The following is a 17,534-nucleotide window of genomic DNA, read 5'->3' as shown; positions in this document are numbered from 1 at the left end:
GAGAGGGAGAAGCAGGCTTCCCGCCGAGCAGGGAGCCTGATGCAGGGCTCGATCCCAGGACCCTGGGATCATGACCTGAGCCGAAGGCAGACGCTTCACGACTGAGCCACCCAGGCACCCCATGACAGGTTATTTCTTAATAATAATATCTACTAACATTCTGTTACTTATCAAAATGAAGTTTTAACTGAATCACAATAAAAGTATTAAAAGAGAAATCAGTGGAATACTACTGGCATGAGAATTTATTCCTAGTAGTTTCACTGGACAAATCATATATATATCAGAGGTTAGGTAGGTCTCTGATGGGTTTATATTGCTCTAAAAAATTTACTGTTTGCCTTTTCTTGTCCCTATTCTACTTGGTAGTGTCATGCTAGTCCTGATCCAGGCCCCTTTGAGGAAGTATTGGTCAATGGGAAAGGCAGGACTCCAGCCATTAGGGCCAGTGGTTGCCTCCTTTTGAGCAATCAGGAAGCAGGACCCAAACCTTCTTTAATCTCCTAAGCAGTATAACAGATGGTGAAGGAAGAAAGTAAGAGAGAACAGAGAATAGAACAGAGAGGACGGAGGAGAGGGGAGGGAAGGGGAGGGGAGGGGGAAAAGGAGGGGAGGGACAAAGAGAGAGACAGAGTGAGGAGGAGCTGACTTTGGTCTGGTGACAGAGTGAGACACTAATTTTGGATGCAGCATGCCCTGAAATGTCACTTTAAATGTCTTCTAGACAAGTGGTTCAGGGAACTTATGCCAGGTTCTTAGGTGTAATGATAAAGTCTCCTAAGAAACTTCTACATAAGGGGCAATTATATCTCTAACTTCTCACCCAAGCTCCAGATTCTTATATCTGGTTGTCTCTTTGACATCGACATTGATACTTGAAGGTCTAATGGTCATCTCTAAATTTGAATGGGTTTAAAACCAAACTCTTGATTTCCACTCTCAATCCCCAAACCTGCTTCCCCTCACTTCTCTTACCTTAATTAATGTCAAATTTCATTCTTTGAATTATTCTGGCTAAAAAATTATATGTCTTCCATTCCTCCTCCAACATCACACAACCAATACATCAGCAAATCCTATTATTGACTTCTAGTTTTATACCATTATAATCAGAAAAGATACTTGATATGGATCACTCCTCTTAAATTTGCTAAGACTTCTTTTGTGATGAATCATCTATCCTGGATACTGTTCCATATGTGCTTGAGAAGAATGTGTATTCTGCTGCCATTGGATGGGATGTTCTATAAATGTCTGTTAGGTCCATTTGGTCTAATATATGGTTCAACTCCAACATTTCCTTGTTGATTTTCTGTCTAAATGATCTATCCATTGTTAAAAATGGGGTATTGAAATCCCCTACTATTATAATATTGTTGTTTATTTCTCCCTTCAAGTCTTTTAGTATTTGCTTAATATATTTAGGTGTCCTGATGTTGGGTACATATGTATTTAGGATTGTTATATCTTTTTGATAAATTGACACTTTATCACTATATAATGACCTTTGTCTCTAGTTACCATTTTTAGCTTAAAGTCTATTTTTTTCTAATAAAAGTATAGTTTCCCCTGTGTTCTTTTTTTTTCCATTTGCATCGTCCATCTTTTATAATCCCTTCACTTTGAGCCTATGTGTGTCCTTAAAGCTGGAATGAGTCTTGTAGGAAGCATATAGTTGGATCTTGTTTGGTTTTGTTTTGCTTTTCCATTCAGCCACTGTATATATTTTCATTGGAGAATTCAACACATTTACATATGAAGTAATTATTGATAGGTAAGGACTTACTAATGCTATCCTATTTTTTTGGTTGTTGTGTAGTTCCTTTATTGCTTTCTTCCTCTCTTGCTGCTTTCCTTTGTGATTTAATGATTTTTCCATAGTAGTATGCTCTGATTCTCTTCTCTTAATCTTTGTGAATCTACTATAGGTTTTTGTTTTGCAGTTAGCATGAGGCTTACATAAAACATCTTATAGGTATGTCTATTGTACATTGATAACAACTTAACCTTGATTACATACAAAAGCTCTACTCCCTCTTTTTTGTTTCTGATGTCACAATTTGCCTCTTCTTATGTATTCATTTACAAATTATTGTATCCATAATTATTTTTTAATACTTTTGCCCTTTAGCCCTCTAACTGGTGGAGTTAACATACCACCATATTACAGTGTTTGAGTATTCTGAATTTGACTATATACATATATGTGTATATATATATATATATATATATATATTCTTACCTTTATCACTGTTTTATATATTTTCATATGTACTAACTAGCATCCTTTCTTTTAAGCTTGAAGAACTCCTTTTTAGCATTTCTCATAGGAGATAGGTTTAGTGGTTGTGAATTCCTACAGGTTTTGTTTGTCTGGGAAAGACTTTATCTCTCCTTCATTTCTGAAGGATAGCTTTGCCAGGTAAAGTATTCTTGGTTGACAGTTGTTTTTTTTTTTTTTTTCCTTTCAGCACTTTGAATATATTATCCCACTCTCTCCTGACCTGCAAGTTTTCTGCTGAGAAATTCACCGATAGCCTTGTGGGGACTCCTTTTTAAGTTATAAGCTTTCCCCCAACTAGTTGCTTTTAAGGTTCTCTTTTTGTCCTTGATTTTTGACAGTTTTTTAATAATGTGTTTTGGAGAGAGTTTCTTTAAGTTGATATTGTTGAGTGACCTATAAACTTCATGAACTTGGATATCTAAATTTCTCTCTAGATTTGGGAAGTTCTCAGCCATTATTTCCTTAAATAAGCTTTCTTCCTCCTTCTTCTCTTCTCCTTCTGGAACTTTGTAAATTGGTCCTTTTGATGGTATCCTGTAGTTCAGGTAGGCTTTCTTTATTCTTCCTAATTCTTTTTTCTTTGTCTTCCTCTGTTTGGATAATTTCAAAATTCTTATCTTCAATTTCACTGATTCTTCTGCTTGATCAAGTCTGCTATTGGTGCTCTCTATCGCGTTTTTCATGTCATTCATTGAATTCTTCAGCTCCAGAATTTCTGTTTGGTTCTGTTTTATGATTTATATCTATTCATTAAACTGCTAATTTTGTTCATTGTTTTCCTGATTTCACTGAAGTATTTTTCTGTGTTTTCTTGTAGCTCATTGAGTTCCCTTTAAAAAGCTAATTTGAATTCTCTTTATTGGGTAAATCATGGATCTGCATGTCTTTGTGTTTAGTTACTGGAAGATTATTGTGATCCTTCAGTGGTGTCAAGGTTTCTTGATTTTTTTTTTTTTAATGTTGGGAGTTTTGTGTTGCTGTCTTCTCATTTGAAATAGTATCAGCTCCTCCAGTCTTTACTAAATGCCTTCAGGTGAGAAGTAACTTCCATTAGCCTTGCTAGAGATTGAGGTTTTCTCAAACCTATTAATACATCTGCTCCATGCATCTTGCTCCCTCTTGTGGTAGAATTCTTAAGCTTGTATGCCTTCTCTCAATCCTGCAACACAGCAGGCTCAGTGCTAGCAGCCTCTTGTTTTCCCAAGGGTGGTGCCACATCTCAAGTTTGTGGTCTCTTGCTGGCCTGTAGATTTAGGCCTGCTTTCTGTGCATGCTCACTAGCCAGCCTCTAAAGCTTGCTTTTGCCCACCATCTTCAGAACCATGCACAGGGTGTTGGCCAGAGTGGAGAGGCTGTGTGGGTGAGGCACACAAGGTGCTGCGTTTGCCCATGGACCAATTGGGGGTATCCACAGATAGGGTTTTCTCAGCACTTTGTGAGTAGGCTTCTTGATGGAGTTCATAATGCAGTTAATAGGACCCATTGTCCCTTTAATGCCCTCTGGATCATATGTATCCCTTCCCCAGACTTTTCCCACCCTCTAGTCATGGAGCTCTCCACTTAGTTCTCTAAATGACCCCATTTAGAGGTAAAGAGTAAAGAGAGAAATGAGTTTCTTTGGCAGCATTCACACAGCTGGAACCTGGGTGCTCACTCACACTCTCCCTTTCCCCCACAGGAGAAATCATGGGCCCAGGAAAAGCTCTCTTAGCCCTAAACTCTACCACTTTGGGGGAGGAGTTATTTGGGTAAAATCAAACTGTTCCTCTTTTTCACTCCAATGCATCTAAACTCAAAACTCACATTCCTCTTCTCTAACAGAGTGCTAGATCTTCTCCTCTGGAAACCTAGACTTCAGCAAAGGCTCTCTCATCCAAAGGTGATTGTCTAAGATTGTGTTCTCCAGGGGCTCCTGGTTTGGGGTCAAGAAGGGCTGGAGCTACTTAATGCATCATTTCACTATCTCTAGCCAGGATCAAGGTCCATCTGCCTATATTACCTGATGCATGGGTGGGTGAGACTCCTCCTTGTGCCCTTGGCCCACAGCTGTGGTGCTAGATCACACAGCTCCCACAAAGTCACTTTTATTCATGGATGGGTGCTGAATATTTGTTGTTGGGGAAGGGAGAATAACACATTAAACCCACAGCCAATAGCACAAAACCCATGCCTGAATGAAGCTTATCTAACACACATATTTTTCTGTAAGGTACATCACAGCTTCCTTGCACTTAGGAACACATTCTCCCCCCCCATCCCCCCACTGAGAGCTAAAAAGACTCCCCTTCACCACTTAACAGCATTACAGGGGGAGGGTTACCAGGCTCTCAGATTTTACTGTCCTCATTGTACCCCCCACCCCATAGGGTCAAGCATGACCCAAGCAGAACCTCAGAAGTTGTCACCAGCTCTGCACTCTGAAATAATAAGGACTTCAAATCTTCTACCAATTCCATTCTCCAATCCAACACACTTCCCAAATGCAGGGACGAGGATGGGATATCAGGAAACCTCATTAAGAGAGATAAAGGAGAAAATGATTTTAAGTGGTATCAACATTTTCTAAAGCTCAAATTATGCCGCTGCCCTAAAACTGACAAATTAAATAACCCAACAAATGGCCATGATGCAGGTCAAAGGGAACTGATACTGTTCCCTTCATTGTGAGGGAGAGGACAGAAACAACCATGGTGATCTTATGTCACCATAATGCTGATGTCACTTCACCTTGGCTTTAAAATATATTTTAACATCTGATAAATAAAGCTAGCTCTCTCTCTCTGCTTTTTGTTTTCAGAATTTTGCTGGCTATTCTCTCTTTTTTGTGGTGGTGGATTGGGATTGGGTTGGATGAAGGTAAAAAATAAAGCACTAGATTACAGGATGGCTATGGCATTTGAAAAGTATGGGAACAATGGTAATTATAAGAATTGTGGAGCTGCTGCAGGCTCTTGTCAACTCTTTTAGAAGCCTGAAGAAGAAAAAGACAAGCTCAGGTCATCCAACTATTAATTCATACATTAGTGACTTAATGGTATTGTTTAAGGTGATCCTTACCTTCTCCAAGCTCTATGAAAATTTTATAAGAGTATCAGTGCTATGATAAATATGGAATGCCCAGCCTTTCCAGGTCTCCAATGTCAACAGGGCCCTGATAGGAAAAGGATGGGATCCTAAAACTCATTGGCAAGTTTGAAACTTGCCTGAAACTAATACCACCAGAATACTCTGAATGGCAGAACAGACCCCTACCCCTTGTTAGAAGAGAGCAGTCTCCCTTTAGCTAAAAATCTCGCAAGACCCTCGTCTGACACATGTGCCTCAAAGATAATGTGTGTCAGCATCAAGATCTACCTTCTCCTTGAACAGAAAAATGTTGTCTCTGCTTGAGGAGAAAATACAGTTGATCATGACTATTCATGAACTCCGTATTTGTGAATTTGCCTACTCACTAAAATTTATTTGTAACCCAAAATCAATACTCACAGCACTTTCATGGTCATTTGTCATCATGTGCATAGCTGCAAAAAAAATCTGAGCTGCTTGTTGCACACACCCAGCTGAAGTCAAACAAGACCATGTTTGTTTCAGTTCTCATACTGTAAACAAGTCCTTTCCCCAGTCTATTTAGTATCATGTTTTCCACATTTTTGTGTTTCTTGTTGGTGATTTTTTAGTTTTGGAAATGTTGCCTAGTGTTTCCAAGTGTAAGAAAGCTATGATGCCTTACAGCCTTTATAGCGCTACTGGCTGTGAGTTCAATGATAATGAATCGATATTACATATTTTTTAAAGATTTTATTTATTTATTTAACAGAGAGAGAGAGAGCACAAGTAGGCAGAGAGGCAGGCAGAGGGAGAGGGAGAAGCAGGCTCCCCGCTGAGCAGAGCCTGACGCAGGGCTTGATCCCAGGACTCTGGGATCATGACCTGAGCCGAAGGCAGACGCATAACCGACTGAGCCACCCAGGCACCACGATCAATATTACATATTAAATAAGGTATTTTAAAACAGAAACATACATATAGCAATGTGTGTATTGATCAGTTGAGTAAAGTGTTCTGACTCCAGACTAGTAGAAATCTAACCATGTATTTATCCTACAAGTAATGGCTCAATGACTTGATAGAAAATAACTACCTCAGGACGCCTGGGTGGCTCAGTTGGTTAAGCGACTGCCTTCGGCTCAGGTCATGATCCTGGAGTCCCGGGATCAAGTCCTGCATCGGGCTCCCTGCTCGGCAGGGAGTCTGCTTCTCCCTCTGACCCTCCCCCCTCTCATGTACTCTCTCTCTCTCTCATTCTCTCTCTCAAATAAATAAAATCTTAAAAAAAAAAAGAAAATAACTACCTCAAATGACAAGAGTTGACTGCACCCTATACATGAAAGGAATTTCAGGTTTCAGCTAAGAAGTACTTGCAGGAACTAGAGGAATACCTTTGGGAGTAGACTGGTGGTAGTGAAGGTAAGGAAATATAAGACTGGATAGGGAAAATTTTATTGACATGGGGAACATCCTCCCGTACCTTGTGATTTGACATTCTGGCAAGGATGCCTGGAGCCAGTCCTAATATGGTTTCAGACAGCATTTGGAAGCTTTAACATGATGATGCCAACATAAATGAGGTGGGGATAATAGAAATGCTTTGGAACAGTATTAAAGACTCAGAAAGCTCCAGATGTTGAAATTTTGAATAGATATTTGATGTGAGACTGGAGAATCGACCACCCAGCTTTATTTCATGGAAGAACCCAGAGGACACATTCTTCATTAAGGCAATGAGGAATCTACAAATGAGAGAGCTCAACAGCTCAGGGCTGATGGTAGGACATACCGCCATGGAACAGACTGTCTTACTTATTACCAGAAAAGTTCTTTTCATGCAGACTTGTAGCATGTACAAAATTTGACCATATAACTGGCCATAAAGTAAGTATACACAAATTCAAAGAGTGAAATAATGCAAAGAATGTACTTTAACAACTATGCAACAGCTATTAGAAATTAATAGCAAAATCTAACTAGAAAATCTCTTAAAGTTTTAGGTTTTACATTTATATATATTTTATTTAGTTAATTTTTCTTTATTGTGTGACATATGGATCAAAACTTTTTAAATATGGATATCTAATTGTTGTGGAACCATTTGTTTAAAGACTCTCTTTCTGCACTGAGTGTAACTTAACCTTATTAGATCTTTGTCAAGGATCAATTGAAAATATATGTATAGGTCTATTTCTAGATTCTCTATTCTGTTCCACTGATCTCTTGTCTATCTTTATGGCAACAGCACATTCTGTTGATTTACTGTACATATGCTTAATTACATGTTTCAACTTTACTGGGCTAAGGGATACCCAGCTAGCTGCTGAAATAATTTCTGAGTGTGTTTGTGAGAGTGTTGCTAGAACAGCTTAGCATTTAATCAGTACACTGAGTTAAGAATACCTACCCTCACCAATGTGGGTGGGCATTATCCAATCTGTTAAGGCCCAGATAGAACAAAAAGGCAGAGGAAGGTTGAATTCTCTTTTCTTGAGCTGGGACATCCATTTTTTCCTGCCCCCAGATGACAAGAGTTCCCAATTCTGGGGCCTTTGTACTCCAGGACTTATATCAGCTGTGCTGCCCTCCTCTCCTCCAGGCCTTTAGTCTCAAACTGGAGTTATACCATCAGCTCCCTTGGTTCTCATGTCATCACTCAGACTGAATTATACCACCATCTTTCCTTGTTCTCCAGCTTGCAAATAGTTAGACTTCTCAGCCTCCAGCACTGTGTGAACAAATTCCTATATTAAATCTCCTCTTATATTTATCTCTATTATGTCCCATTAGTTTTGTTTCTCTGGAGAACCCTAATATCCTATAATTTTATAATAAATCTTTAAGTCAGGTAGTGTAAGTTTCCAACTTGGTTCCTTTCCAAAGTTGTTTTAACTATTCTAAGTCTTTTGCAGTCCATATGAATTTCAGAATCAGCTTGCCAATTTTATAAGAAAAACCTGCTGTAATTTTGCTTGGGATTGTTATTGAATTGACAGATGAATGTTGGGGGAACTGACATCTTAAACAGAGTCTTCTGATCCATGAATATGGTGTTTCTCTCCATTTATTTAGTTCTTCTTTAATCTCTTGCAGCAATGTTTAATAGGTTTCAGTTTATAGGTCTTGCACATCTTTTGTCAGATTTATTCCTAAGCATTCCATATTTGTTAATGATATTTAAACTTTATTTTTAAAATTTCAATTTCTAATTGCTTATTACAAAAATATAAAAATACAATTGATTTTAAAATAATGACCCAGTATCAGGCAACCTTGCTAAACTCATTTATTAGTTCTAAAAGCTTTTTTATGAATTCCACCATATTTTCTACACTATCTTCTATAAATAAAATATTACTTCTTCCTTACCAATCTGGGTGGATTTTATTATTTTTCTTGCCTAATTGCATTGGATAGAACCTCTAGTAAAATATTAAATAGAAGTGGTGAGAGCAGCCATACACATCATGTTTCTAACATCAGGAAAAAAACATTTTATCTTTCACCACTGAGAATATTAGCTGTAGGATTTTTGTAGAGGTCATTTATCTGTTTGAAGAAATTCCCTTGTCCTAGTTTGCCAAGAGGTTGTTTTCTTCCAAATTAGCAATGGAAGTTGGATTTTGTCAAATGATTTTCATCTACTGAGATGATTATATATATTTTTTAATTTTTTGCTCTGTTAATGTGAATTACATTGATTGATTTTCAAATGTTAAGACAACTTTACATTTTTAGGATAAGCTCTACTTGGGCATGATATACTATCCCTTCTATATATTGTTGGATTTGATTTGTTAAAATTTCACTTAGAACTTTTACATATACGTTCATGATTGATACTGTTCTGTAGTTTTCTTTTCTTGCAGTATCTTTGTGTGGTTTTGGTATCAGAGTGATGCTGGAGCCATAAAGTGAGTTGAGAAGTATTCCCACCTCTTCAGTTTTCTGCAGAACTGGTATTCTTTCTTTCTTAACTGTTCTGTAGAATTCAGTAGAACTTGGAATTTGTGACTCAGGGTTAGGGCAAAAATTCGTTAGATATGACACAAAAGCATGATCCAAAAAGAAAAAACAAAAGATTGATAAGCTGGACTTCATTAAAATTAATAACTTTTCTTTGAAAGATACTGTTAATAAAATGAAAAGACAAACTACAAACTGAAAAAATATATTTGTAAAAACATATCTGATTAAAGAGTTGTATTCAAGATATATAAGGAATTCTCAAAAATGCAATAATAAAGAGAAAAAACCCAATAACAGATACGTAAAAAGTTTGAACAGACATTTTGCCAAAAAGACACATGGATGACAAATAAGCACAGTAAGAGGTACTCAGTATCAGCAGTCATTAGGTAAATGTAAATTATAACCACAGTAAGATAATGTACTTTGTTAGAATGTCTGAAATTAAAAAATGATTTACTAAAGTGCTAATGTGGAGGAACTTAAACCTTTGTACAAGGCTGTTGGGAATGTAAAATGGTAGGATATCTTAAGGTAACAATTTGGCAGTTTCTTTAAAAGTTAAACATGTATGTCCCATATACTCCAGCCATTCTACTCCTATGTATTTACCCAAGATAAATGAAAGTATATGTCCATATGAAGACCTGTAAGCAAATATTCATAGTAGCCTTATTGAATTAGTCAAAAATTGGAAACAACCTAAAGACTGATCAATAGGTATAAACACAGCCATAAATAGAACACTACTCAGCAATAAAAATCAACTGTTGATACATGAAACAACATGGATTAATCTAAAAATTATGACACTAAGTGAAAGAATTCAGGCCAAAAAAGTGTACATATTGCATGAGAACATTATATAAAATTTTATACCATGCAAATTAATCTATAATGACAGAAAGCAAATAAGTCATTGCCTGGAGATAGATGGGCAAGGAGAAGTATGAAGATTACAAAGGGGCATGGTGAAACTTTTGAAGATGATGGATATGTTCAATATCATTATTGTGGCGATGGCCTCATGGGTGCTTACGTGTATATATTATTTTTAAAAAACTTTTTGTACATTTAAATATGTGCAGTTTATTATATGTCAATTTTTCTTCAGTAAAGGTGATAAAAATTTAAATACATTAAAAATATCATAAAGAAAATAAAAACTCAAACCATGAATGGAGAGAAGATAATTTGCCACAGTATAGATTACAAAGGATTGGGATTCAGTAAATCCCCTAAAAATCAATCAGAAAATAGGTAACAACTCAATAGAAAAGCAGGTTAAAGTAATGAATAGAAATTTCACAGATGAGGATGCCTAAGTGGCTCTCAAACATATGAAATTATATTCAATTTCTTCAGTATGGAAATTAAAAGCACTTTCCAGATTGGTTAAAATGGAAAAGTTAGGGCGCGCCTGGGTGGCTCAGATGGTTAAGCATCTGCCTTCAGCTCAGGTCATGATCCCAGGGTACTGGGATCGAGTCCCGCATCGGGCTCCCTGCTAGGCGGGGAGCCTGCTTCTCCCTCTGCCTCTGCCTCTCTCTCTCTGACTTTCATGAATAAATAAATAAAACATTAAAAAAATGGAAAAGTTAGACAAAATTAAGTGTATGTGAGGATGTGGAAAAATAGAAATTGGATATAAATTGGTATAGCCACTTTTGAAAAGTTTGCTATATCCAGGAAAATTGAACACACTTAAATTCTACCAACCCATAATTCCACTATTAGATATATGCCTAAATAAATTGTTGAATGTGTGTTTATAAGCAAGAATACTTATTGCAACATTGTTTAAAAAATTATATAAACAGTCTCAATATCCATTAACAGTATAAAGGGTATATAACTTATGGCATATTCATACAACAGTATACTCATATTATAAACATGTAAAATGAATGAACTATAGTATATATACAACCACATGATTATAACTTAAAAACAATGTTGAGTGAAAGAAGCAAGTTACAGAATTCTTACAAATTCTTAGAAATTTCAAAAGCAGGTAAAACTGAAGAGTGTTTTTTAAGAGCTATATGCTTAGGTAGCAAAATAAAAACAAAAAGTCCCACAATAAATATTAAGGAAAGCAAGAGAATGATTAATTCAGGGTACGGTTTATCTTTGGATAGGGGCAATGAATGAGGTCTCAGATGCTATCTGAGAATGCATCTGAGATATAGTAATATTCTGTTTCTGGCCTCGATACGGATACATGGATTTTGGGTTTATTACTACCATTGAATTTGTACATTTATATTTTGCACAGTCTTTGTTAGGTATGCTCTATTTCACATTTTTTGGAATGTTTAATAGGAAGTATGACAGGGTAGGAAACTGGTTACAAGGTTAATGCAGTTATTTACACAAAAGAATTCTAAAGACTTGGAGCTCTGTATTATCTGTAAGTCAGGGTAGTTAACTTGAATAATTATTTGTAATTAAATGAGTTAGTTTTCCACCTCCAACTCTTTTCTTACTGATTCCTATAATGTACACGTATATAAGTAGATAGCAAAGAATGAATATACTAGATAAGTTTTCAGTACCAATTCCAGAAATCCAGTGCTATCCCAAGTATTCTTAAGGGTTACCTGCCCAACCTTGTGTTGGGACTGTTAATTTGGCTTTGAATGAAACACAATAGGGTAGTGGTTCTCAAACTTAAGTGATCACACTTAAATATAAGGATTACACACACATGTAAGGGTCATACTTTGTTAAGAAGCAGATTAATTAGAACTTATACAAAAAATTCTGATGTAACACACTGGAATGGGACCCAGGAAATTGCATTTTAAAAACAAGCACTCCCCAATCATATTCATGCAGATGGTCTAGACTAGAGGAAATGCTGGTTTTACTGATTAAAAGTTCTGGAATGAGACTGATCTGGGTTCAAATGAAGTGTATCTAGTTATTTCCTAGGGGTAAAATCCTGGGCCAGTTATTTTACCTCTTTATGATTCATGATCATCTTGTGAAATGGGACTGTAATAGTTCCCACTTTATAGGACTGCTATATGAGTTACATGAAGTGATATATTTAAAAGGTTTCGTGCAGAGCCTGGTACATAGAAAACTTTTATTTACAATTACAACTCTTGGTAGTGCTGGTGGTGGTGATTCTGTAGTCAATCCAGCTTCTTAACTCCCTACAAAAAGTTGATTCAAATCCCTATTACATGCATTTTATTTTAGAGATATATATATTTATTTGAGAAAGAGAGAGAGTGAGAGAGAGAGAGCAGGGGGAGTGAGAGGGAGAGAGAACCTCAAGCAGACTCTCCACTGAGTGTAGGGCATGACACGGGCTCAATCCCACAACCCTGAGGTCATGACCTGGGCTGAAATCAAGAGTAGGATGCTCAACCAACTGAGCCACCCAGGCGGCCCTATATGCATTTTAGTATCCAGTCCTCCTTATGATTTTATACACATTTCTGATGGGCTTATATTTTCATGGACCCCTCTGGCTCTGATTTTCTGCTTCTGAGAAATTTTTGTTCCTTGTTCTATATTACCCATGGCTATTTACTTCTTTGTCATAATTTTAAGGAAAAGGCAAAAATGGTCTTTTATACTTCATTTCCTTCAGAGCAACAGTAATATAAAGCTGTTGCATGTAGCAAATATGTAGTTGAAGACCTGGGAGCTACCTTAAGTGCTATGTAGGACACAACTTGGAATCACATGTTAGATCTTTTAGCTGCCATTGCCTGCACCACTCCATGTAAAAACCCCAGACTCCTGACATCTTGCTAATTGTTCCCTTCCCATCTCTCTTCCTCACTCCCTACGTCCTGGATTACTCTGGAATTTTGAATTCTCCCTTAATTAGACTGAGCAATTCAGCTCTCTCTAGCCACTCCTAAACTTGCAGTTACTCATAAAAAAAACTCAGTACCTTTTATGTAGCAAGATTCATAAGCTTCCTAGAGGATAATTATGGTTATAAGTAGTATATAATATAAACCAAGACATTCGGAAATGAATATTGAGAAAAAAGTACTTGCCAGATTGAAAAGAAACAAAGAAATTGAAAAATCACCTTAAATATTTTCTACCATGGTTCTGCTACATTCCACACATATTCAAATAACCCCTTCAACTTCCAGATCACAAAAACTAAAAATTCATATTTAACTTCATTCTCTTTAATTGGATACTCAATAGTTATTTAACCAGAATAATTTAGAAGAAAACCGAAATGCCTTTTCCTTCTTTATCCTATTTCTAGGATATCAGTGTTTCCAAATAATGACTTTTTGTGTAAAGAATTTCTAACACACCTGTCTGAAGTGTAGAGAACTTCTTGAGAATCTAGAGTCTGGGTTTCAGTCCTGGTTTTGCCTCAGACAATTTAGCAAATCACTTAACCTAACTCTCTGTTTACTCTATTTTTAAAATAGGGTGAGGTGTATTGTTTTTTATTGCTGCTGAAACAAATTACCACTAACTTGGTGGTTTTTAAAATTATTATCTTTACACTTCAGTACATCAGAAATCAGACCTGGATCTCATTGGGTTAAAAATCAAGGTGTCAGCACTCTTGTGTTCCTTTCTGGAGACCCTCAGAGAGAATCTGTTTCTTTGTTCTTTCTAGCTTCTAGAGGCTGACCACATTGCTTGGCTCATGGCTCCCTTCCTCCATCTTTAATGTCAGCAATGATGTAGAGATCTCACGTCACATCACTCTGAACTCTTTGTTTCCCTCTTCCACTTTTGAGGACCCTTGTGACTACATTGGGCCCATAAGGATAGGGCAGGATAATCTCCCTATTTTAATGTCAGCTAACTAGCAACTTTAATTCCATCTGCAATTTTAATTTCCCTTTATCAATCGAGGTAACATATTCACAGATTCTGGAAATTAAGACTTGGACATCTTTGGGAGGGCATTATTCTGCCTACCACATCAGGTAACAGAATATTTCTCATATATTTAACCAAAAACTTCTATGATTTTAGATAAAGTCCATCATATTTTGGGTGGGGGGGGGAGAAGTAGTCCTTTACAGTACCACTGAGAAATACTTGTGTTTACTAACACCACTAAATAAATCATCTGTAATGGACATTGTTGTTTTACTGAATGCTCAACTTCTAGTCCATCCTTTTGGTAGTGGGAAGTTTCTGCTTCCCCACTGATGAGTCCCAGGACTGCCTTATCCTGGGTAAGAAGCAAAAACTTAACCCAAGATAGGCCAACTGGATTCTCTCATTAGAAACTGAATTGTGGGAAAAGAACAAGACTGAAGACAATATGTATTTTGTTGTTGTTCCACTGGCAATTACAGGGAAAATGTCAATCAGCAACGACTATTTCAACTCTTTGGAGCTGCCTGGCTCCTGAGGATGCCAAGCCTGATTCTTCAGCTTTCTTTTCCTTCCTACAAGCAGCTGTATATTCTTCCAATCTTTTGCTCATATTAGTTAACTTCTAACATGCAGTCAATCAAATTGATACCCTCTCATTCTTTTTGACCTCTGTGACATTTCCTGTTTCTCTCTGAGCTTGTCTGACCACTCCAGGCTCCTACCACACCAGGCTCCTTTTAGAACTCCCCTCTTTTCTGTTACATAATTGTCCATTCTTAGATGTTTTTTTATTCTTTACATTTTCAATGAGATTTCATTCAGAGCTATGGCTTTGACTCTTAACTCAAATTCAGTATGACCCAAGTCATATGCCTCTCATTAATTTAAAAACTAGTTTATCTTCTTCATTTCTGACTTCTGTTATCCAGTCACCCAGGATGGAAAATTGATTAGGAGCAGTCTTTCTGATTTTCACCGTATTGGGTATCTGTTGCTTTTACCTGCCCTGTATGAGAAAACTGCACTTCTCTCATTCCATGTCAGTCATGGTACCCTGCCACCCCCCTTCACAGAAATGGTCATGTGATTATACAGAACCAATAAGTATAATTATTTACAGTATAATATTTATTATAATTATACTGTTACATATATAAAGATTTTATTAATTTTAGAGAGACAGAGACAGAGAACGAGCTGGGGGGGGGTAGAGGAAGAAGCAGAGAAAGATTCTCAAGCAGACTCCACACTAAGCATGGAGTCCAATGTGGGGCTTGATCCCACAACCCTGAGATCATGATCTGAGCTGAAATTAAGAGTTGGACGCTTAACAGACTGAGCCACCAGGCGCCCCATTGTTTTAGTAGTATAATTATATGTAATATATAACATAATTATAATATTTATAATATATGATATTGGGAAAGAGAACTCATTGTTCCTTAAGTTGCTAAGCTGGAAGGATATAAATCTGTCACATAGAGAGAGCCTGTTTGGCTCATCATAGGAGAGAGTTTTATTTTAAAAGTGTCGCCTTCAACTGCAAGGATGTCCACTAAACATCACAATTAGACATGCCAAAGGAGAAGCCATGTTGTCAGAATGTCCACTTAACCCACCCAAACATCTCAAACCCACCCTTTGCTGACCCTTGATAACCCCATTTTTTAAAGTTTTTTTTCTTTCTTTTAAACAAGAGAAAGTAGACAGCCACATATTGGTAAAAGTTAACTGCACAAATTCACATATAGACACCGTGTAATCTCTGAGTCCAATACACAGAGAGGAGGAAAAAAGCTAGAATTCTATGTACTACTACACAGGGGCCTCGCACCCTCCAGCTTCCAGCAGAGCTAAGGGAGCAGGAGGTTTTTCTTTTTTCCGCAGAGCACAGTGGTGTTGATTCCATAGTTTTTGTTGAGACAGGAATAGAAATGAATTTGGAACAGAAAGGGGTAGAGATTCGTTTCCCACTATTCCCCCCAAAAAACTGAGAATCATAGTATAAAGGGAGAGAGAAGAGACTTCAAAAAACAGGGTGAATGAGCACAAGAGGGGGGGAAAAAAAGACTGCACCTTGCTCCCAGGGATTGGAGAAAATTCAAAGAGGAGGGCTGGAATCCATCAGTGTTCCGTTGGTCATCTTCTCCTTCATCCTCCTCCCCGCTCCCCTAATCATCGTCTTCATCTTCCTCCCCTTCCTCCTCTCATTCTTCATCAGTATCTTCCAATCCTTCTTCTTCATCATCAGCGTCTTCTTTCCTTCCCCGTCTTCAAGGAACCAAGCTGGACTGTAACGGATCTGGCCAAACACCATCTTTGACGACCTCTCCTAAGTCACCCGCACCTGTCTCAGAGTGGCCAGCGAACCAGGCGAAGCTCTCCGGTTCCTCACGCTGTCTCTCTGCTGGTTTTAGTCTGCATTTGACTTGAACATTTTGTCAACTCCTTTCCAGATTTTCATTTGATTTCAGTGGACTTTGAAGATGGATCAACCACTCTCATTCAGATGAAATTCTTTGGTGAGAACTTCATTTTCAAAGAAGGGTTTTCATCAAAATAAAAATCTATTCTGTAACCTGATTTAATACCCCAAGCAGTGCAGACACTTGTGGATGGTTGACAAATGTTACCGAAAAATTTGGGATTTTGGAAATTAATTCCAACCTCTTCTGAAAAAATGGTTGGTGGAGTTTGTTATATTTCTTTTCTACTTTCAAAATCTCCTCAGTGGCTTTTTCCTTCAGTCTGTTTATTTCATTTTGTACTTCCATCAATATGTTCAACTGCTTCTTGCTGTTCTTTTTCTCCCTATGGCAAGTGCTGAGAGGTCAACGTCTCCTCCGGCTTGGGGGCAGGAGGCAGTCTCCATTTCTTCCTTTGAGGCAGGAGTGAAGACTGGCATTTGGGGGCCATGCTGTGAGGAACGCCACAAAACCAGGAGAGACGCACATCTGGAAGAAGCTCTGATTACTCCAAAGTTATCTTTCCAAAGTTATCTTATTTTCCGTAATTATTTACATGTTCATCTTGCCTTACACAAATACTTGATTTTGTTAATCTTTATACCCTCCTCATGCTTTGCATATAGTAGGAACTCACTGAAGGATTATTGTTGAAACACAAATACAAGAAAACAATGAATGTTATTGCAGGGTGGGCACAGGGTTACAGTGACTTTATTATATGACAAAAGTTATCCTAGTACTTTTCACAGATGATTTAATTTAATCCATGTAACTTCACACTTTGGGAAACAAAGACCAAGGGAAATTAGAAATTTATGTGAAAGTCACAGATGGTGACTGTAACAGAACATGAATTCAGATTTTCCTAAATACAAAACTCAAACCCTTTCTACTTCATCACACACCACTCTGGTTTGTTACTGTCAATACTATGA

At 37.3% G+C, this 17,534-nt stretch overlaps 1 pseudogene; it reads right to left on the bottom strand.

Moving 5' to 3' along the window:
• Nucleotides 1–16,302: 16,302 nt before the first annotated feature.
• On the bottom strand, nucleotides 16,303–17,123 carry LOC114208496 (protein SET-like; annotated as a pseudogene).
• Between the last annotated feature and the right edge of the window lie 411 nt (nucleotides 17,124–17,534).

The sequence above is a fragment of the Eumetopias jubatus genome, unplaced genomic scaffold (genome assembly GCF_037043125.1).
Source record: "Eumetopias jubatus isolate StellerSeaLion01/CBP00866 unplaced genomic scaffold, mEumJub1_p1.0 scaffold_4, whole genome shotgun sequence".
Classification (NCBI taxonomy): Eukaryota; Metazoa; Chordata; class Mammalia; order Carnivora; family Otariidae; genus Eumetopias; species Eumetopias jubatus.
The sequence above is the reverse complement of the archived record's forward strand: the minus strand, read 5'-3'. Positions and strand labels throughout refer to the sequence as shown.